Source organism: Phycodurus eques, chromosome 1 (assembly GCF_024500275.1).
Source record: "Phycodurus eques isolate BA_2022a chromosome 1, UOR_Pequ_1.1, whole genome shotgun sequence".
Lineage (NCBI taxonomy): Eukaryota > Metazoa > Chordata > Actinopteri > Syngnathiformes > Syngnathidae > Phycodurus > Phycodurus eques.
The window spans coordinates 44,122,907-44,146,134 of record NC_084525.1 but is presented as its reverse complement, the minus strand read 5'-3'; the positions used below and the strand labels follow the sequence as shown (position 1 = coordinate 44,146,134).

General features: G+C 44.0%; 1 protein-coding gene across 1 annotated transcript in view; it reads right to left on the bottom strand.

Annotated features, from left to right (window-relative positions):
- Positions 1-22,121, bottom strand: part of plxnb3 (plexin B3) — a 158,079-nt gene extending 135,958 nt beyond the window's left edge. Inside the window, exon 1 of the mRNA XM_061693791.1 lies at positions 21,993-22,121. The gene's annotated coding sequence lies outside the window, so the exon portion shown is untranslated. The remainder of the gene's footprint in view (positions 1-21,992) is intronic.
- Positions 22,122-23,228: the final 1,107 nt, after the last annotated feature.

Sequence of the window (23,228 nt, the reverse complement as noted above, 5' to 3'; positions counted from 1 at the left end):
ATCTGACAGTAATCAGCCATGGGTGCAACCAGTGAAATTAAATGCAGCTTTCCAATATCTCATGGTTTAACAAGGCGGCAATTACTTTTCCAGATACATTGGGTATAAGTCTACACACCCCTGCCCTGTTCAAATACCACATTTTTGTGCTATAAAAAAGCGCTTCTGACTAACACTAAAAGTTCAGCTGTTTTATGCTTTTCTTGACATTTTTGTAGTCACATCTTATAGCATATAAACAGTGATCTGCTTTGAGCTTCCACAGCATCAACGGCATCTCATTGTTCAAAGATGTCAGTCAGGATAAGGTTACAAAATAATTTCCAATGCATTACATATACCATGGAACACAGTGACAACAGTAGAGAAAATATGGCACAACAGTGACATGATCAAGAACTTGATGTCCCTCCAAAATTTATGAAAAGACGAAAAGGAAATTGGTCAGCAAGACTGGTTAGAGGCCAACAGCAACATTTAAGGAGCTGCGCAAATTTCTGGCAAGTAATGACTGTCCATGTGACAACAATCTCCCGTCTTCTTCATATGGCTGGGCTATGGAGTTGGGTGACAAAACGGAACACTTATCTTACAAAGAGAGCCTGGCTACATTTTACAAAACACTAGGGATGTAATGATACATCCACTACATCAATGGATCGATTTATAGTCCTACAATCATCCAACTACATCGATCTGTGCTCGGCAAATTGGCCTCCCGGAAGACATAAAATTGTTTTAAAAAGTAATCGATTGTATCAACACTAAAAAAAAAAAAACACATTGGACCTCAGCATGGCAGACTTTATATGTACGTGTTTGTGTGTGTTTTTTTTTTAAAAGATAACTTGATTAAGATGTGATGCAATCACCAAAGCGCCGGCACTACTGGCAGACAAAACATCCTGGTGGCAGAAGAGAAGCCGCGGTGAGCATTATGGTGCAGTGTGAGGAAACACTTTTCCTTTTCCAAAGATGGAAATGTTCTAAATGAGTCACAAGCTGTTTCTCCAACCACCTACGAAGGTGCCATGGGAATTTCACACAATGGCGCCTGTAGTCCAGGTGAGTGAAAGGAATCAGCTTGTTAACTCAACTTGAAGTTAATTGCCTAATTCAACAAAATAATTTAATTTATTTAGCTTTGATAAATAAATAAAATGTTGTTATGATTACGCAAAGAAATTGATTTGACAATGTGTAATGACTATCACTGAGTAAGCCAATTCATTTTGTGAAAGTAATTTAGAACTTTAGCAAATTCAAATAAGGTCCCACTACAGCACAGCGCAAGGAAAAAAATAAATAAAAACAATTTCACTACTGATTAATGCCTCAAGGATTACAACAGCATAGTGTTTGTATAGGACACTGAACCATCAATCCCTATGAATAAATGTGGTTGAATGTTTGGTGGTGGCCGGAGGGGCCCAAGGTGCAGAATGGCAAACACGCTTCTGTCAGACTACCCTAGGGCAGCTGTGGCTACATACGTTAATAGTTTACCACCACTAGGGTGTGAATGTGAACTGAATGAACGTGTGCAATTGTAAAGCGTATTTGAGTGTCTTGAAAAGCGCTCTATATGTATGCATTATTACTTTACAATAGCGTGCTTCAGGCTTCATGGCAACACGAACCCAAAACTCATCCTCCACTACTGGCTGAAAAACTCTACCTTATCCCTTGCTAAACAGTACCGTCTATACCAGTTGTGAACGGGTTTTTAGTACTGTTCACTCCCAAAACATGCGTGGTAGGTTGATTGAAGACTCTAAATTGCCCGTAGGTGTGAATGGTTGTTTGCTTATATGTGCCCTGCGATTGGCTGTCCACCAGTTCAGGGTGTACGCCGCCTCTCGCCCAAAGATAGCTGGGACAGGCTCTGCGACCCTAGTGAGGATAAGCGGTACAGAAAATGGATGGATGGATGTTGTATTTGTGTTATTTCTATGTTGAAAAACAACGGCAGACGTAGCAGGTAAACCTACTTTTACAGTATTTCTCAATTACTAAAACACAAAACCCTATTGTCTGAACCAAATGCTCAGTGACCTGAACCCACTTATTGAATCGGTCACACTTTTGGTAGAAAAGCAAAACTTCCAAACATATTTTGAACCTCTAAAACAGTGATTCTTAACTGGTGGGTCAGAACCCGAAAGTGGGTCACGGACCCATTTTGGGTGGGTTGCATACAGCTAGTGAAAAAATTACTTGCATTCCTATTTAGATTTTTCCGATACAATACACAGGCGTACAAGTTCCCACATGGAACATAAGAAAGTGACAAAAAAAATGTTAATTACTCATTCTCTAGCCACTCGTTTACTCTGTACACAAATGCAGTCCAGCTCAGCCTTGGTTGGCGGGCATAATGGCACAAGCGACACCCGCAGGCGGTGTAGCGTTACAGCTACTGCGGAAGCACGAGTGACAGTCTTCACCGAATTTAAGTCTGTTTTGATATTTTAAGAACTTTGCGTGAATGCTCCCAGTGTTTACCACCACCAGCCTGGCAACGTGCCCGTGCACGCTGTCCCATGCCCAACTGCGTGCACTGGCCGAAAAAGGTTTCGCAAAACAAAAACACCCTCCCTCGAAAGCACAAGTGTCTTCTTCAAAAACGAACCGCTGCAGATGGAATTCGCGAGAGCTACGTGCGACACGCGTGCGACTGACACACGACGTTTTGGCAATGTTAAACCCGACAACCAAAAGAAGTGCAACCAATCTCGGCTCGGGTATATCAATGGTCCTCGTAACCAACAACGCCAATCCAAGGATAGATCTAAATCATGGAATAACCGTAAGTCTAATTTGCGCCAAAACTACACGTCGAAACAGGGTACACGCAATGACCAGCCTACATCTGACTCGTCTAACCAAGACCCTAAAACGACAAGTGACAATTGGGATAAGGACCACCCAGCTCACAGCTCCCAAAGGGAACTTAGTGTTGTGGCAGAAGAATTACTTGAGGTACTCCACAGCCTGTCCAAAGACAAAAAGCGGAACCCATCATTATGACTAGGCCTGACCGAGTCGAACAAAGCCACAGAGGATGCGACAGGTCAACCGGGGAACCTCCGTTGTTCCCCTAACGACCTGTCCAATCCCTCTGTCCAACCCCACGATGACCTCACCTTAGTGGACCACTTCGTGACGACCAATCCCTACACCCCTCTCGTGATGTCTTAATCATCAGACTAGACACAGGGGAGGCCCCGTGACATTACGCTACTGAATAACGTTCTGCCATTCTGACAGCTTTAGGGCGAACTAACTGCTAAAGGTACTTCTCGGTTCTATTGAACTGTTACACTTGAGCACGAACTTGTCCGTGAAGCTCCGATTGACCCCGCAGCAGACATCACTGTTATGTCCCATGCTGTGTTCAATCAGCTTTGGACATTGCTAGAAGCCAGTGGCCAGGACCTCCAACTGCAATGCTGCGCGATAACTACCCACATATTCTTAGTGACTAACACCGAACTAAACACCTTAACAATGCTCCACTGGACAACTGGCCCCATGACGACAACTGGCCCCATGACGGTCTACGCATCGCCAATTGAGCCCGTCCCCCTGCTCATCGGCCAAGATCTGCTCTGCCGCTTTGAGCAACTAATTGATTACAAAAATCTTCTGCTGTGGGCGCAGGTGGAACAGGCTTTATCACCAACAACTCGGGAACTGTCCTCAGACCGGTGCCTGGTATTGGACCACTCTGAGGACTCCGACCTGTCAGGCCGCACTCCTTCAAGTGACAACACCCCCCTTGATGACACCGCCAAGTCCCCTGTAGCCACCTCACCACCACTGAACAGACTTGGAGAACTCGACATGTTTCTCTGCCATCTCGTCCAACCACCGCAAGAAGAGCACTATTGCCCAAATGTTGCTGTTGGGATTCATTTGCATGACTGCCCGACGTCATCCTAGCCTTGTGGGCGGACAAATCGGCAATTTCGCAAGCACTGTTTGACACCCACCGACTGAAGCACCCTGACCTTCAATTAACGCCGAAAACCTTCCGCTTTTCCTTTAATACCGCACCGCCGTCTGCGGTCACTGCAGTGGGAGTGTGTGCCCTGAACCTGCAATGGAACCTACGCTCCTTAACTCACTGCTTCCTCGTAGTCCCCAATTTGCCGCATAAAACTTACTTAGGCGCGGATGTACTTGTCCGACTAGCCATTCAAGTTGACACCATTAACAATGTTTTGTGGTCGCGCACTAACACCGATTCCACTAACCCTGTTTTTCAAACATTAAACCTTAAGTTGGGCCAAACCATTCCGGACGTTTGCGAAGTTTTGAGCGAAGACGAAATTATAGTAAAAGCGTCGACTGTGAGCTTCCCTATTTGGCTGGTCGTGCGCGCTATCCAATCAGTGACCGGTCCCCAAGCGTTCTTTCAGCCATCACTGGAGTGTAACGATCTGGGTTTGTCGTTGGATGCCACACCTCTCCTAGACTCTTCCAGGACCACCATGCTGCAAATTCACAACCGCACACGAAGCGACATCACATTTGGGGTGACGAGAAAGAAGCCGCGATGAAGTCCCGAAAAGAACGGTTATGCTTCGTCCCATGTCTTGCGTACCCTGACAGTGAAAAATAATTCTTCCTCGGAGCAGGTTTTTTGGACCATTGCTTTGCGCCAGTCTTTACCAAATGTATGACCAAGACAAACGCGTTGTCGCCTATGTGAGCAAAACTCTAAACGGTCCCTAACTTAAATACTGTGACTGAGAATAGCCTTGCTGTCCACTGTCTGGGCCATCAAGCATTTCTCCAACTACATTGGAGGCCAAAAAGTGATCATTGACACGAACCACCATTCGGTTACCTTCCTTCACAACCAACGCATTAGAGAAGGGACCATCATCAAGGCTCCTATCGCAGCCTGGCTCATGGCATTGCAAAGCTGCAATGTTCAATTCCGCTATGCTAAAAACTCCAGACTCCCCTTGGCATCGGGCTTGGCCGCCTGCCAGAACTTTCTGTCTACCGACTCGCCCACGGAACCTCCCACCCCTGCCTGTTTGCACGCACCATCATTATTTCGATGACAATGTGTGCCGTGACATGATAACGACTTATGTGGACGGTTGTTCCATCCTCCACCAGGCGCAGCTGTGAACTGGCGTCGGCATTGCATGGGTTGGCGACATGCCGTGGGAGCCACAACAATTCCATTTGGGCCCGCACTCCTCACAATATGCTGAATTGCCGGCATCCTAATAACTTTAACCATAGCAGTGGAACACAAAATCACCACCTTGGTGAGCTGTACCGACTCAAATTATGCACGTCTCGCTTTCACCTGCCATTTACCTACATGGCAACGCAATGGGTTCCTTACGTCCCGTCGAAAACCTGTCAAACACCGTGACCTAATTGTCACATGCAACCACCTGGTTAATTCGAATAACATGCACGTCTACTGGAAGAAAGTCCGAGGACACTCTCGCGTTCCGGGACCAGATAAGGTTTTTAACGACTTGACTGACTCTTTGGCAAAACAAGGTGCCCTCCTTAGCACCCTGTGGAAATTTGATGCCTCATGGCTTCGCCTCCCACCCGACCAGTCGTTAACTGTAGTCTCGAGCCGCTGGTCCATCAAAATTTCTGGAAACTCTGCTGACCATACCTGGCGCCCCTGCGTCTCATGACTTTGACTTGACCGCTCAACAATCCAGGGACCCGGCAGTCACCAAGCTTTCCAATTGGCTCTTAGACTCCGACGCAAACCCTGTTGCACCCGAAGACTTGACTTCCGACCAAGTCCTTGCGGACTTGTGGCTGAAGAGGGACAAGCTGCTTCTGGTCAAGGGCCTGCTCGTTTATGTCCCAGAGGACCACGCCCTACCTAGGTTTGTGCTCCCACAGAGCCAAAGGGGGGGTGATGCTGGCCCACATTGTGCAGGACACCGCAGTGTTAAGGCAACAAGCACCTGCGACAAGTAGTATACTAGCCACACAAGTACAAAGATGTAGCAGCCTCCATCAAAGGCTGTCTGGTATGCTGTGAATTTATGCCAACCAACCCCAACCACAGAGCACCTCTCCAACAGAGAGGAGTTGCATTCCCCCTACGAGATTGTAAACAAACTCTCGCCCGTCGCTTACCAAATTAAAATGAACCAGGGCTGCAAAGGCACACTTTTGAAGTGGGTTCATCAAAATCAAATAAAAAGACACTATCGTCCAATGGACCCGGTGAGGAACCACCGAGTCCTTCACCAGAGACCCGACAGGAGGTCGGTCCCAACGACAAGGGACCAGTAGATCCGGTCCCACAGGAATGATAGTTTGACACAACCTATGTTTACAACACCAAACCTGATCAAGGCCTGGACTCTGGCTCGGACTCAGTGCTGGTGCTCCTTGGAAGTTTTCAACCCCCTATAAAAACTCTAAGCCGCGCCATTAAATTGAACCCAAGCACGTAAAGTCACCTGCCTGTTCTCATTTCGTTACCAGGAAAAAATTATGCTGCTGCTGAGCCTCGCGCTGTAGCTGCTTCCCGTTACTGCACAACCTGAAATTATTTGGCCGGGACCCACCTCTGGAATCGCCCTGAAGGACGAACAGGGCTGCTTATTACCAAATGTCGAACCCACACCCAAAAAGTGTTCGTCTACCTCAAACCGCAAGAAGTATACCTGAAACACGTCGGGACGTCCACCAAAATCAGCTTCGCCAGACCACTTGGTCTAACAACGTTGTCAGCCATGCCGCCTGCAACACTACACAGATGCTCCAACAATGAGAGAAATTTGCCGTCACTCAGGGCGACCTCAGCGGGATCCCCAGACGATCAAAACGTTTCGTAGGGGGCCTGCTCATGGCTGCCGCATCCCTCGACACCTTATTCAGCATAAGAACCTCTACGGTCAACGCCATTATCTTAAACACTGTTAAGAAACAGATTGCGTAACTTCAAGCCAAAATTCCTAACATCCGACAGAGCATGAATAGACAAGCCGATAACCTCCAGTCCTTCGGCGAAACACTCAAAGGCACGATCTTGGTCCTGAACACTCACAGCATCATCCTGAATCAAACTAGACAGACAATAATCAAACTGCTGTCAGTGGTCCAAACGGATTATGCTCACCCACAGATTGTTACCACATTGATGAATGACACGATACGCGAAATCTCTTCATCCATAGACAGCTTAGCAATGGGTAGAATTCCTCCTTACTTTGTATCCCTTAGCCTAGTCGAAAGCATCCTTTATAGAGCTCTAGCAAGCTCCATTAGTCCCGTCCAAGCCCACTTGGCTTTTTCCCTCGGGAGTTCCACTGTCTTGTATGTCAACCCTGAGTTCCGAGAAATAGCCTTTCTGGTTACTCTCCCAATTATCGACTCTCGTCCGAGTCAACACTCCAAAGTTGGTCAGTTATCATGATAGTAATCCTACACGTCACAACAGGATACACGCATCAGTAATCCTGATCTGTATCTGGCGCCAAATTTGCATATGTGCATCCTCACCAAAGACATTCATTACTTGTGTCCCAGTAAGCCTTTCATCCAAGATGTCGTGCATGGGATCTGTGGCCTGAAGCCCATGAAGGATGGGTCGCAGTGTCGAGCAGAAGCTACCCCTCACTACCAGGTTACTACTACTCACACGGAAATTGTTGATACCAAATGGCTCGTCAACACACCAGCCCTCAGCGCAACTCTGAGTTACGACCACCACGATACCACAACGAGACTCGCCCTGCCAAATCAAACCATGTGGCTCGACGTTCCCAAAGATTGCATTGTACATATTGAAGATGTCGCCGTTTACCACCTGCCAGCTGACATTTATGACGGCTAAATCGAGATTTCTAACTTTTTCGGACAATACAAATTCGAAGTTGATCCTGAAACGCTCAACCAAATTCAATTTGAAGGGGCTCAAACGTCTGCAGCAGACGACATCTTAATAGCCTTGGTTAGCCTCGGTTACTGCATGACTTTCGGCATCGCATACCTGCTCTATCGAAAGACTGCAGTCTTCTAAATCAATGCTCAAATACGCTGCCAAATATTTTCTGGAGGAAAAGAACAGCTGAACCCGAACCTGACCCCAAATAGAAAGTGGATGAGGTCCTCCTTGACATAAATGGCCCCCCCGGATCTCTACACCCCCTTTTGAATCTAGATCAAGATTTCTTTTGTCCCCAAGATTAGAACCTCTACTTGGCACCTTTCCTCTCCTTGACTGATGAATCAGGTTCTACACCTGACTGTTATTCCGCCTGTGTGCTAATTTTAAGATAGGTTTCTCCTCTTTCTTTTTCTTCTTTAGAACCAGGTTGAGTTTCTCTCTTTCTGTTTTTTGATTGTTGATTTTTACTGAGAACTCTACAACTAGCCAATGTTTACCCTTAGTGTTAGCTTCTCCCCTGCCCCAAATTAGTAAGAAGTTGTCATTGACAACTGTTATAGCCAGAGGGGGGGTGATATGCACTAATGTTGTACTTTTGTAACTGCATTGTTGTATGTTCCTGCCAACCTGTGCCATCTTCCAAAGAGACGTTGCCTACACCCGCCATCAAGCCGGATCAAGCCGTCCTGCACTTGAAATTTTCCTTTTGCTTATTCCTTTTTTCTCCTCCTTTTTCTTCAAACCACCCTTTTCGGCACTCTGGCCAAGCATCCGGCAGATCAACCAGCCTGCCTAGATTGTGTTCCACGCAACGTAAGTCCAACGTGCGGTCTACTAAAGTACAGACTGGTGCATATTTGGGTTCAAAATAACGGTAACAGGAACTCCTAGCTTCCGCATAGCCACTTGCACGCTCTCACTTCACACCTACATCACAAGTTCGACCTGCTTTACGAATGTTGACCTGTAACTATTTTTTATTTCCTCTGCATTGTTTCCCTGTAGTTTATCCCCTTTTAGATTTAATAAAATTGTATATAACATTTCAGTACCTGTATGATTTGTGTGTTTGAGTCTGACAAGAGACCTCTGGAATCGAGGACTCGTATTTCATTCCTGTAGCAACATTCAGATGAGACAGTTTTTTTTGTTTTTTTTTTACTTTTTCCTCAAGTTTTACCCATCTAAAAAGAGACGTGGTGCCCCTTTCGAGACAAAAATAACTTTAATGTGAAACGTAAAATCATGCTCAACCGAAAGCGACGCCTGCTGCTTATTTTTTTTCTCATAAATTAATTACGTTTTATCCAAAACCAACATACGCCACATATTGGTGCCCCATGTGAGGCGATACCAAGTTTCATCGAACCCAAACACACAAAATTAATGATATTTTGCAATAAACCTAGGCAGCGTAGCAGTCATCTTGGATGTGGCAGTCTGTCTGTGTGTGAGCGTCACTTTGTTACCATAGCGACCAAGGGCAACCTGGGCGGCTGCGCCTCAATAGGTAGAGCAGGATGTCCAGTGATCAAAGGGTCACTGGTTCAAATCCTGGCTACGACTGTCTACATGTCGAAGTGTCCTTGGGCAAGACACTGAACCCTAATTTGCTCCCGGTTGGCCTGGCAGTCATACAAGCAATTAATTCACAAATCTAATTATACTGTAAGTACATTTAACTTCTTTACCAAAGTGAAATAAAACTTATTTGAATTTGCTAAAGTTCTAAATTGCTTTCACAAATTTAATTGACTTGCTCAGTGATAGTCATCACACACAGTCAAATCGATTTCTTTACCTAATCATAAAATGTTATTTATCAAAGCTAAATAAATTATTTTGTTGAATTAGGCAATTAACTTCAAATTTAGTTATTAAACTGATTCCTTTCACTCACCTCAGTACCTATCATAATTATTTTAAATCAATGATTAAATTGCTAAACCTCCATCCATCCATCCATTTTCTGAGCCGCTTATCCTCACTAGGGTCGCGGGAGTGCTGGAGCCTATCCCAGCTATCATCGGGCAGGAGGCAGGGTACACCCTGAACTGGTTGCCAGCCAATCGCAGGGCACATACAAACAAACAACCATTCGCACTCACATCAGATTCTTCAATGAACCTACCATGCATGTTTTTGGGATGTGGGAGAAAACCGGAGTGCCCGGAGAAAACCCACGCAGACACGGGCAGAACATGCAAACTCCACACAGGCGGGGCCGGGGATTGAACCCCGGTCCTCAGAACTGTGAGGCAGACGCTCTAACCATTCGTCCAACGTGCCGTTGCCAAACCTCACGCAGCAATTTTAATTTGATCTAATAAATTGTGTGCGCATAATTTGATGCTGTCAAGAACTTTGCTCGATATGATCACTGCTTGTACGCACACTCGAACACACAAAGTTACGTGTGATAAAACCTCACACTATAATTTACGAACACTATTTAATTGTTTAACAATTAATTACACCGCTAATATTGTGCCTCTATTCCAAATTAGACACACCGCTTAAATGAGCTTGCAATACTAACAATTCAGTTGCGTACCGTGTACAGCTACTGCACACGCAACGTAATCATGGCGGACTTTTCAGAAAGCCCCAGGCAATATGATAATCTTGACGCATTAGAGGAGCTCGTGAGCAATCTAACAAAAGACTATGCAGAATCTGTCAAAGATGCTAGCCTTGAAGACCTCACGAACAACATTAAAAGATGAAAATCTCGCTCGAACGCTTGGTTGCATGGTGCTGAACTGGGTGTTCCAACTAAAATGGAGCGACCGAGAGGACGCTCGGGTGAAGCGCAGACTGGAAGCTGAACAACTGACACAAACCATCGCACGTTTAAACTTGGCTGAAACCCGCCTCCTTGATGTTGCAACGTGATGATGCGGAGGCTTGGATAGCTGACCTCACTGCCGCAGTTGTGCCAAAGACGGTGAGACAGAGGTTTTTTGTCACTTTTTTTTTTTTTTTTTTTTTTACACATCTAAAAAGAGACATGGTTCCCTTTTGGAGACAAAAATAGCTTGATAATGTTAAACGTAAAATCACGCTAAACCGGAAGCAACATAGGCGTCGCTTCCGGCTTATTTTTTTCCTCTTAATTACGTTTTATCCAAAACCGATATACGCTACACTGTGTAGTGAAGTTATATATATACTGAAATGAAATTTTCCACGATATTAAAATGTAGTGAGATGCACCTGGATATGCTTATCAACCAATCTTGCCAAGATTAAACAGCTAAACACATTTTCGAGCCTCTCATTCACCACAATGAACCGTCTCTCATTTAGTTTGACGTTTATCCTATATTTTGACACATAGTGTATTATAATGCTTATAATGTTTTATCTAAAAGGGCTGTGTGGGCTATGCTGGACTTCAGCGTCCGATATCTCCCCTGTGCGTGCGTGTGTGCCTTCAGGAGGAACACCTGTGCACATACATAATACATGTACGAAGCACACACACAGATCAGTGAGTAAAACAGATGGTTGGCAGATTGTATTAGAACACAAGTACTCAGACAGGTTAACGTCAACTTCCTGTCATGTGACCATCTGTTACATTCACAAAACTGACAAGCAACACAATCTCAGTTAGGCTCATTTTGAAAGATGCCACACAAGTGTGTGTGTGTGTTTGTGTGTGTGCGTGTGTGTTGGATTTTAAGTACCTGCAGTAATCTGAATGTGCACTAAAGCCTGCAGATTAGTCAAATGCATTTTAGACTTGAATAATCTTCATTACACTAACAATGAATGATGTCGTTGGTGAAGCTCTGGTAATATTACCTGATGAGGTTTGTGTGGCTGCGGAAATGTCACCCACACAGAGGGCTTCATTTTAGGACCTTAAAGTTTACATTAAACAAAACGTGCATGGAAAACACAGATACAGACACACACACACACAACACACAATGCAGGGCTGTAGTGAAATATTGCAGTGCCTGGGAAAAAATAACCACAGTGACCCCATAATATGTGGACCAGTCATACTCTCGTGACAAGGGTTGGGCATCGACAACCGATTGGAATCGGGACTGTTCCAGTTCTCCCAGATTCGTTCAAATTTAAACATTTTAGTTCCTAGTTTCGATGCCTAGTCCACCGACCCCGAACAAATTTACATCACACAATGAATTGTGACAAATTCACAAGTGTTGTCTCACAGTATCACAAACCTTGTGCCTCATCAGTGGGTAGGGAAAGGAATCAACGTTTCAGAGCATTTGGTTCCATCCATTAAAAATCACCGGTGCCGTGTGAAGTTACGTTTTGTGCCAAAATGCTGCGTTCTGGTGCATACCCTTCAAAATAAAAGGCTACAAGCTTAAAACAGGAAGTCAAGTTTAAAAAAAAAATAAAAAAAATTAAAAAAAAAAAATATATATATATATATATATATATATATAAAACATTCGATGTGATAAAACTGTCCCAAATAACAATTTTAACAATGCTGTATTTAACTTTTAGCTGAAACATTAATTTGTGAATATTAAGTCAATTGGGTTAGTTCCACACACATTGCCTTTTAGTTCATAGGTTTGATATTGATGATATTGATATTGATACTGATATTGATACTATTATAGAGAACCCTGAGTCAAATGTTAATTTTAGTCTATGCTGTGGGCTGCTAAGAAAACGGATGTCCATAATTTGGACACCCTTTATTTAAGCCATGCAAACTTTTTTGACCCAGCCACCTAAAATAATCAGAATCGTTTGGAACCGGAATTGAAATAAGGAATCGGGACCAGAATCGCTCAAATTCAAACGATTCCCAACCCTAACTAGTGACACTCTGAGATGTAAATGTAGTTAAAAATTTATTTTAATTTTAAATTGCATTTACACATTTAAAAATTAATAAGCTTTTGGTTACTTTACTTACAGTGCCATGAAAAAGTATTTGCTCCTTCTCAAATTATTGTATTTTTTTGCAGTTTCCCCACTTTAACATTTAAAATCATCAAGAAAAAATAAAAATCAGAAAAATATAATCCAAGTAAACAATTTTTTTTTTAATTGTGATTTTATTTATTCAGGGATACCTATACCTAATAATTGGTTGGACCACCTTCAGCAGCGACAACTGAACTCAAGCCTTTTCTATAACTGCCAATGAGTCTTTCACATCTCTGTGGAGATATTATGGCCCACTCTTCCTTTCAGAATTATTTTAATTCAGCGACACTGGAGGGTTTTCAAGCATGAACGGCCTTTTTAAGGTCATGCCACAGCATTTCAATTGGATTAAAGTCCAGAATTTTACTAGGCCAATCGAAAACCGTAATTTTTTAAAAACATTTTAAGCCTTACAGAAGTTGATTTGCTTGTGTGTTTTGGATCGTTGTCCTGCTGCAGAACCCAAGTGCACTTTAGCTTGAGGTCACGAACTGATGACTGAAATTGTCCTTCAGGATTTTCTGCAAAAGACTTCATGGTTCCATCAATCACAGCAAGTTGTCCAGGTACAGAAGGACCAAAGCAGCCCCAGATCAGGGGCGTGCAGAGACTGCCCCGTACTTGTGCTTCAGAATTGTCCCTTTTGCCCTGGATGAAAAAAGTGCACTTTTTGTTATTATTATTATTGTTGTTTATCAATAATAATAATAAATAATAATAATACAATAATCCAGTGGGCGTGCTGGAGCCTATCCCAGCTATCATCGGGCAGGAGGCGGGGTACACCCTGAACTGGTTGCCAGCCAATCGCAGGGCACATACAAACAAACAACCATTTGCACTCACATTCACACCTACAGGCAATTTAGAGTCTTCAATCAACCTAAAACGCATGTTTTTGGGATGTGGGAGGAAACCGGAATACCCGGAGAAACACCCACGCAGGCACGGGGAGAACATGCAAACTCCACACAGGCGGGGCCGGGATTTGAACTCCAGTCCTCAGAACTGTGAGGCAGATATGCTAACCAGTCTCCCATCGTGCTGCCCATGTGGGTCCACTGTATTTAAAAAAAAAAAAGTCTCTGTCAGCAATACCTCCAAAAGTTTTTGGATATCTGACAGGCATTTGTTTGAGTAATGAGAGACTGTGCCCCTCGCTGATCTGCTGGGCGCATTTGCGCCCGCATTGCCCCTATCCCCACTCGTCTCATGCGACTCAGACCGCACAGGTAGGAACCAATGTTTGTGCAATCAATTAACCACAAAGCTACACAAAAGATTGTTGCACCACCACTGAAAATATTACATGGCTACTGAACCAACATTTCCAAAATTTCCAATGTGAAATTGTCATGTTAATGAAGAGAGGGGAACATACAGGCTAGCTACAGCAGACAGAAACAAAGAAGCAGAGAATTTAAAGTTTTGCATATTAAACAAGTTCACCAGTCTTTTTTTTTTCATTTAAAATCGTCATTTTGTTGATGCGAAAGCAAAAACAAAAAAAGCGTGGCCTGTCATGATAAAAACATTTTAAAAGATATTTTCCCAACATATATCACGATAAACGATAGTTTTATTATAATCTCTGAAATAATGAAAAATAAGGCCTGCCCTTATTATTTTTCATTTTATTAGATTGTTTTTGCTTTTAAAGCCTTCTATTCTGATTATAATCGATTTAGAAGCCCAAACCGAATGAAAATGCTCCATATAAAGTAAACACCTCAATACTAAATCAAATAAAAAAAATTAACAGGCCAAATCCGTATGGAATTTCATTCGGTTTCACAGGGCTGCAATATTCCTTTTGCCAAACCGTCCATCCATCCATTTTCTGTACCGCTTATCCTCACAAGGATCAACAATCCTTGATGATCAATCAACCTCCCACGCATGTTTTGGGGACGTGGGAGGAAACCGGAGTACCCGGAGAATTTGCCAAACCGATCAGAAGTAAATTTTCGCCATGTATACCATCATTCAGAAAAGAACCAGGAAAAGCTCTGTCTATGCATGCTTCATCTCAACGTAAATGCTCGGTGACATCATCATTTACACAACGCGCATGTTACACAGCTATTCCAATTAAATATCGTGTACAGCATGTATACACCCGATCGGAATAGATCCGCTCCGCTGAAGATGAGCCATTCACATGTCAATCAAATTTGCTGTTGTCAACTACTGGCTGAATAATGTGTGCCACTGAGGTTATGCTTAATAAAGGGGAGGGCAGGGACCAACCCGAGAACGGTCCGGCCGACAGGACATCACCCACATCAAGGGATCCAGGGCGGTCGAAGCACCCCACAACTGGCCACCAGGAGTGTGTGAAGTGGTGCTAGGAGTAACAAAGCTGACTGGATTATTTTTTCATAGGGTCAGTCCCGAGTGAGAGGACAGAGGGACATGACATATGACTTCTTTGTGAGGAGAAGCAAAACAGGATAAGGCAGACAGACAGACAAAATGGAAGCTCCCATCCTGAGACTACTCAGGAGAGAGAATTTCAGGCACAACACAGCCCATCACCAGAAGATCGATAGAAGCACTTTAAGTTTTAGATATTTTGAAATGATGGCTACTGATCATATGTCTTGTTATTGTTATTGTTTTTTTAAAGGTGGTTGCATTTTTTTATGACACTAATATTTTTATATAATTTAGTTCCATCAAGGGAGGACGCAATTAGTCTCAATTAGAAAGGATGGTAAGACAGATCCAGAACAAGCTGCGTCCTGCACTGCTTTTGCTATTCAAAGTGGCAGTAGGTCTACTTACCTGACATTTTACAGTTAGCTGCAGTTGTCATTTAATAATCTTCTGGATTCCTTAACTGTGTTATGTGAGTAAAAATGTGTGTAAGTAGTAAGTGAAAGTAGCTGAATGAATAACTGTGTAACTTAACTATGTGTAACTTAACTATTAACTAAGTTACTGTGAGGCTGTGAGGACATGTGTGAGCAACTGTGACTGTGAGTGAGTAAGGCCTGCCGCACACTGCGCGATGAGGTCGAACCCAATTGGACCATCCCATAAAATTAAGAGTAGCCGACCCGACCCCGCACACTGCGCAATTGGAAATATGGACGCCATGACCAGCGAGCCTGTATAGGTGTTTGATGCTGTACAGACAGTATATTGTATTTTAATACATTTATCAAACCATAAAAAGATAGACTAATAGTTAAGGAAGAGGCGGGCTGCTAAAGAGCGTGGACGTGGGGAAAACCGTGAGTGTGGATATTTTAACGGAATCTTGCTGACGCCATTCATTTGAACATACCCAGCGAGGTACGTGCCGTTCACGTACGTTTTGGTCACAAGCGTTGCTTTTTCATCCACAGGCACATTGTACATTATGAATATAGTGAAGTATTGATGTAAAGCACAATTATTTGGCATGGGCGGCGTGGCGGCTGGTTCGTGTACCGCTTGTGTAAAAACACGGAAATGTATTTTTAGCGTGAGTGAAACAGTGTATATGCATTTTAGGTGGCTGTAACCTGCGACGGTGTGCGCCGGCGATTCAGATTTGTAATCGTGACAAAAACAGTGACCAACTGATCGGCCACTCATGAAAACAGTTGCCAAACCACGCACACTGCACAACAGTTTGGCCCTGTAGGTTGGTGCGGCAGCCGTAACAGATTAGGACTAATTAACTGTGAATGGGCGGCACGGTGGAAGACTGGTTAGAGCGTCGGCCTCACAGTTCTGAGGACCCGGGTTCAATCCCCGGCCCCGTCTGTGTGGAGTTTGCATGTTCTCCCCGTGCCTGCATGGGTTTTCTCCGGGCACTCCGGTTTCCTCCCACATCCCAAAAACATGCATGGTGGGTTAATTGACAACTCTAAATTGCCCGTAGGTGTGAATGTGAGTGCGAATGGTTGTTTGTTTGTTTGTATGTGCCCTGCAATTAGCTGGCAACCACTTCAGGGTGTACCCCGCCTCCTGCCCGTTGATAGCTGGGATAGGCTCCAGCAGGCCCGTGACCCTTGTGAGGAGAAGCGGCTCAGAAAATGGATGGATGGATGGATAACTGTGAATGTGTAACTGTGTGAATGTCAGTAACTGTGAGTGTAAGTAAGGACTGTCGCACACCAAGTGCCACCGCGTCGCCTGCCGAAAGCGACTGACATTTATCCCCCCACCAAAATAAATAGTTTAAAAAAATCAGCGTCTCTTCGCCACAAACTAAGCAATTGTGCATGCCACATCAACCGATGCGCTGCAACAGAAAAACTGCGACCATCTATTGGCTTTTGCGGCTCCACAAACAATATCCATCCATCCATTTTCAACACCGCTTCTCCTGGTTAGGGTCGCGGGACGCTGGAGCCTATCCCAGCTGACTTCAGGCGAAAGGCGGACTGCACCCTAAACTGGTCGCCAGTCAGTCACAGGGCACATAGGGCATATAGACACGGACAACCATTCGCACTCCCATTCACACCGTCACCGAGTGGTAACTGAACCCACGCTGCCCACACCAAAGTCAGGCGAGTGTACCACTACACCATCAGTGACACAAACAATATACTGTACTGTATTATTTTTTAATTTAACCACAAAATGGTGGCACGATTGTCGAGGAAGAAGCGGATGGCTACAAATAAGAGGAAACGGTCAAGTGCATACTGTATATCTTGAGAGGCTGTTGGAAATCATCGATTGCCCAATTTACTCACTGCTCCCGTGCATTTCTGCGGCAGAGACTGCACACATTTGCTTTCTAGCCACAGGTACATTTGAAACTAGAAATATAATTAAGTATTACCGTAAAACACTAAAATTGTGTGGGTTGTGCATTTTCACTCGTAAAAATGTTTGTTGTTGTTGAAAATGATTGCTTTTGTACATTGTTAAATACCTGCTACTGTGTGCTTCGTGTGTACTTAAAATATATTTAGACATTTAGATTTTGCAATTGCAATTGGAGTCTCTAAATGATTCAGTAGATTGCTACTGAATCGCCCAAATCATATCAAAATCATGACCACATTCATTTGAACTTGTCCTGTAATTCCCAGTGGTTCCACCAGGTTGTGCTTTAATGCCCAGTGGTCCCACCAGGTAGCGCAGTAGGTACAGTGATACATTGACTTGACTTTGACTGTTCTGTTTTTACTCTGCTACTGCTCTGAACCCTTCTTCAACAATGAGTGGGCCAAAGAAAAGAAAAGTCGACAGTGAGTGCCGAGTGTTTAATATAGAATTGACTACTAAATACATTTTCACTGAAGTCCGGTCAAAGGCTGTATGTCTAATTTGTTAAGAAACCATTGCGGTTCTAGAGGAACATAACATCAGCCGTCACTTTTCTACCAGTCATGCTGATTATGCTAACAACTAGTCAACACAGGAACTGTTACACAAGACCCTGAAACAGCACCACAGGAGCTGCAGATGGTCCTGATTGATCTCCAGTGTGATACGGTCTTAAAAAAAGAAGTTCAACTCTCAAACCGGATGAGTTTTATGGTTCATTAAGCGCAGACAAATTTCCAAAAATCCAGAAGACGGCACAGAGGATGCATGTGGTGTTTGGCTCCACATGTGTGGGAACAGACTTTTAGTGTGATGAACACCAACAAAACATCCAACAGACCCCGCCTGAGTGATGAACACCTCAGATTATAATTTTTTCTATATGTAAGCATCTGGTCCTGGCTTGGCCCACCTGTCAAATTTTAAAAGTCAATGTGCCCCCTGAGCCAAAACGTTAACCCACCCCTGTCATAGGTGCTACCCTCTAGACCAGGGGTGCCCAAACTTTTTGGCTCAGGGGCCACATTGCCGTAAAACAATTGTCATGCGGCCAGCATTAATTTTACATGCTACCGACGAGGGGAATGCTATTTTGTATTTTTATTTTACTGTTTTACTATACTGTCTGCTGCTAGGTAGATCTTATAACTGCCTGACCTGGATAAATGAAGGTTAAAATTAAAATTAATGAAATGCAAAATAAAGTATTTTTATGAAATTTGACTCAAACTCAAACTTTATCAGAATCATCTTTATTTGCCAAGTATGTCCAAAACACACAAGGAATTTGTCTCCGGTAGTTGGAGCCGCTCTAGTACAACAGACAGTCAATTTACAGAACACTTTGGGGACATAAAGACATTGACAAAAAACAATTGTGCAAAAAGATGCAGAGTCCTCTAGCACTTAGAGCAGTTCGAACGACTAATATTGCAATAGTCCGGTGCAATGACCATTGTGCAAAGACTTCAAGGAGTGTATGCGGTTTAAAGTGACGAGTAGTGCGATCATCTGGGACAATGTTGGTTGTGCAAATGTTACAGATACTCCTCAATCAGTGTGCAAATGGAGCAGATGCTACTCTGGCATGAGTGGCCAGTATATGCAAATAGTGCAGCGTGGCGAGACAACTACAGTGAGTGCACGAGTAATACATAATTGGCCCCACAGAAATGTGACAACGAACTCAAGTCAAAAAATTGCCAGCTTGTTGTAATGGAATTATAGGTTAGGTGTTTAAGAAGTTGATCGCAAGAGGGAAGAAGCTGTTGGAATGTCTACTAGTTGTAGTTTGCGTTGATCAGTAGCGCCTACCTGAGGGAAGGAGCTGGAAGAGTCGGTGACCGGGGTGCAGACGGTTCGAGAGGATTTTGCACGCCCTTGTCTTAGGTCTGGCAGCGTGCAAGTCCTCAATGGTGGGTAGGGGGGTACCGACAATCCTTTCAGCAGTTTTGATTCTCCGTTGCAGTCGGAGTTTGTCCTTTTTTGTAGCAGCACCAAACCAGACTGTGATGGAAGAACACAGGACTGATTCGATGACCGCTGTGTAGAACTGTCTCAGCAGCTCCGATGGCAGGCTGTGCTTTCGCAGAAGGGTTCACCAGAATCAACAAACAACATGTTTGCATTAATGTGAAGGGTGATACTGAGATCTCGACTGCAGTAAATGGGGCAGGTCTGGCTCAAAAGCGGTGGTTTTAATGCGCAAGATGTCACGCAGGTGGGAGTCACTTAGTCTTGTCCTCACGCGGTTCTTATTCATGTTCATGACTGAGAATGTCTTTTCACACAAGCTCAACATTTTCTTAGCAAATGTACGAATCTCTTGGAACCTGTCTTTATCTAGCTGCTGGTAAAAGTTGACAAGAGGGAGTTGTTGGTACCGGCTGCGACACTCCGTGTCACACTGCAGCTCAATCAGCTCCAGCTGCAGGTGGGCTGGAACGTCACTGAGATCCACGGAAACGGTTTGGCACATAGAACATTTTGGTGAATAATACAATGGAGTTTTGTAGCTTTACCTCCTTCTTCGCTTACTTTGTGACACACTAGGGTTGATAATCCACTGTGCTCGGCAACCATGGCAGGTGCGCCATCCGTAATAATCCCCGTGATTTTATTCCACTTTAATTTTATGTCATGTACGGCGGAACAAACAGAAGCAAATAAATCTTTCCCTCTTGTTTGGTCCTTAAGGCTCTGGAGGTAAAGTAGCTCTTCACGCATGTTCATTTCACTGTCCACTCCTCTAAAAAAAATCTGTAACTGTGCGCTGTCGGATGCATCCGTGCTTTCGTCACAGGCTCACGAAAAAAAATCAAACTCCACTCCTTTTGCGTCCAACTGTCTCTTAATATCAGAAGAAACTTCTTCGATCCTTCGTGACACAGTGCTACGAGCCAGGAAAACATTGGCGAACTGTTGCTTTTTCTCAGGACAAATGTTCTCCACCATTTTCATCACACAGTCTTTAATAAATTCACCCTCAGTAAAAGGTTTGCAGTGCTTGGCAATCAGCGTTGCCACCTCATAGCTTGCCTTTGTTGTATTTTCATTCGACTCACTGGCTCTTGTGAAAAAGTGTTGCTGTGCCGTTAAACCAGCTTCCAGTTGCTTCAATTTTTCACTGCGTTCGTTCCCAGTTAGCTTGTCGTAATTAGCATGTTCCGTCTGGTCGTGCCTCTTTATATTGAACTGCTTGAACACAGCCACAGTCTCTTCGCAAATTAGGCAGACGCAGTTGTTTCTAAACTCAGTGAAAAAATATTCAGACTTCCATTTGTCCTGGAAACGTCGACCATCGCTATCAACTTTCCTTTTCTTACTTCCAGTTGCCATTTTAGAAATGGGCAAAAAACAGATCATGCGCAAAACGGCCCCGCGAGAGTTCAGCCACAAGTTTACTGCCATCCTGTGGTGAAATATAAAATAGCGCGTGTATTTTGTACTGCCGGCCCCATATTATTGGTTTTATGACAGCGGCTTCGGGCCAGTGGAAATATGAACACGGGCCGGATTTGGCCCGGGGGCCGGACTTTGGGCACATCTGCTCTAGACAAACTTCTAAAAGATGAACATTTACTCACTTCACTATGTGAAAAAAAATATCCCGTGTTCTGCGACTGACAGATTTATATAAAAAAACAAAAACAAAAAAAACATTAAAATTAAATACTCATTACTCGTTTTCCAAAGTAGGCACAGCAGAAGGGTGAAAGAGCCAAATACGGCTCTGGAGCCACGGGTTGCACACAGCTGCTCGAGCCCCTTATTCTCCCATAGTTGTGTTTTCGTTTTGTTCGACTGTACTTATGTAGACATTTCAACTCAATGTTTTGTATTGTTCTTGTGTACCTTGTTTTAAAAAAACAAAACAGACAACAAAACACTTCAAATGCACGAGCGTGGCTACGTGTGTTGGAATGTCAACTATTCACTAGTGCAGCTGTGCCGGGACAAGCATGGCTTGGATTTGACCTCCTGCCAGTCATTAGAACTCTCTTATTTCACCTCGGAACCAAAACACGAACAAGTCCAAAGACCCCAAATGCTCGACCAGACTCCATTGCACATTACACTTTAGCACATACACATTAAACGTGCTCACGTCGTGTTCGGATCCAAACATGAAGAATACGCACCAAACACGTTCATAAATAAGCCAAGTCGTCGAACCGAACCAACGACACACTCGTTTCCGTTAGGACTGGATTCTATTGTCTTCAATTGCGTATTAAGAAAGCTGGAAGCTTAAATCTGAGCGTTTATACAGTCTGGTGGGTCTCGTTTGACACGCCTGTCTCACGCACACGGGCGCGCGCAACTTAATTCCTTCGGAACCGCATGTTGGACCGAAAAAACTCAGAGGTTCGGTTGCACTCACCTGTGCCGAGCTGGCAGTCCGCGCGATAAACTTCGAGACGCCCACGAGTGAATCCGCGCCACGATCCGCCTGAGTAGCCTCACAACAGGTCCACTAAGGACCCCACCCCGCCCGCCTGTGCCGCGTTGTATTCTTATCTAACGCGCCTTTGCGGCTTTGTACTGGCGCAGCTGGTATTCGAAACTGGCTGGTCAGGACGCAAGTTTTACTTTTCGACTGCAACACTGCCCAGCATATTTATTTTATGAATAATGGTAATATAAAATGTATATTAACAAGTACTACATAAAAAAATACTTGGCTCTCTAAGTACTACCATCATGACCAACATTAAAATACAGTCACGTAGAAGACTTAAGTGTTCATCAAAAACGAGGCAGAGGCTTCATTTCCCAAAAAGTAAATGGAATATTATTGTACGCCACTGTAACATCAGGCACAGTTGGAATTTTAACACTGCTCCTACACTTTGGAATTTAAAAAAAAAAAATGTACTTCTTAAAGAATCCATCCATTTTCTACACTGCTTATCCTCACTATGGTCGCAGGTATGCTGGACCCTCTCCCAGCTAACTGCAGGCAGGCGGCAGGGTACACCCTGGACTGGTTGCCAGCCAATCAGGCATATATAAACAACCAACCATTCGCACTTGCATTCATACCTACGGACAATTGAGTCTTCAATTAACCTACCATGCATGTTTTTGGGATGTGGGAGGAAACCGGAGTGCCCGGAGAAAACCCACGCAAGCACAGGGAGAACATGCAAACTCCACACAGGCGATGCTGGATTTGAACCCAGGTCCTCAAAACTGTGAGGCAGATGTGCTAACCAGTCACTCACAGTGCCGCCCTTAAGTGGGACACCTTGCACAATCGGTGGCTGTCCAAATACGTGTTGCCCTCAGGGACACTTTGAAAAACAACAATCCTCATGCAACTAAGCAGTTGTTTAAAATAGCCTTAAATAAGTCAATCAATCAATCAAAATAAAAACATAATATTGTGGACGTTTAGGTTAATTGAAAACTCTAAATTGCCCGTAGGTGTGAATGTGAGTGTGAATGGTTGTCTATATGTTCCCTGCTATTGGCTGGCAAGCAGTTCAGGGTGTACCCCGCCTCTCACCGAGTCAGCTGGGATAGGCTCCAGCTCCGTGTGAGGATCAGCGGTACGGAAAATGGATGGATGATTATTGTGGACGTTTATTATGCTTTTACACAATAGGACAAGACA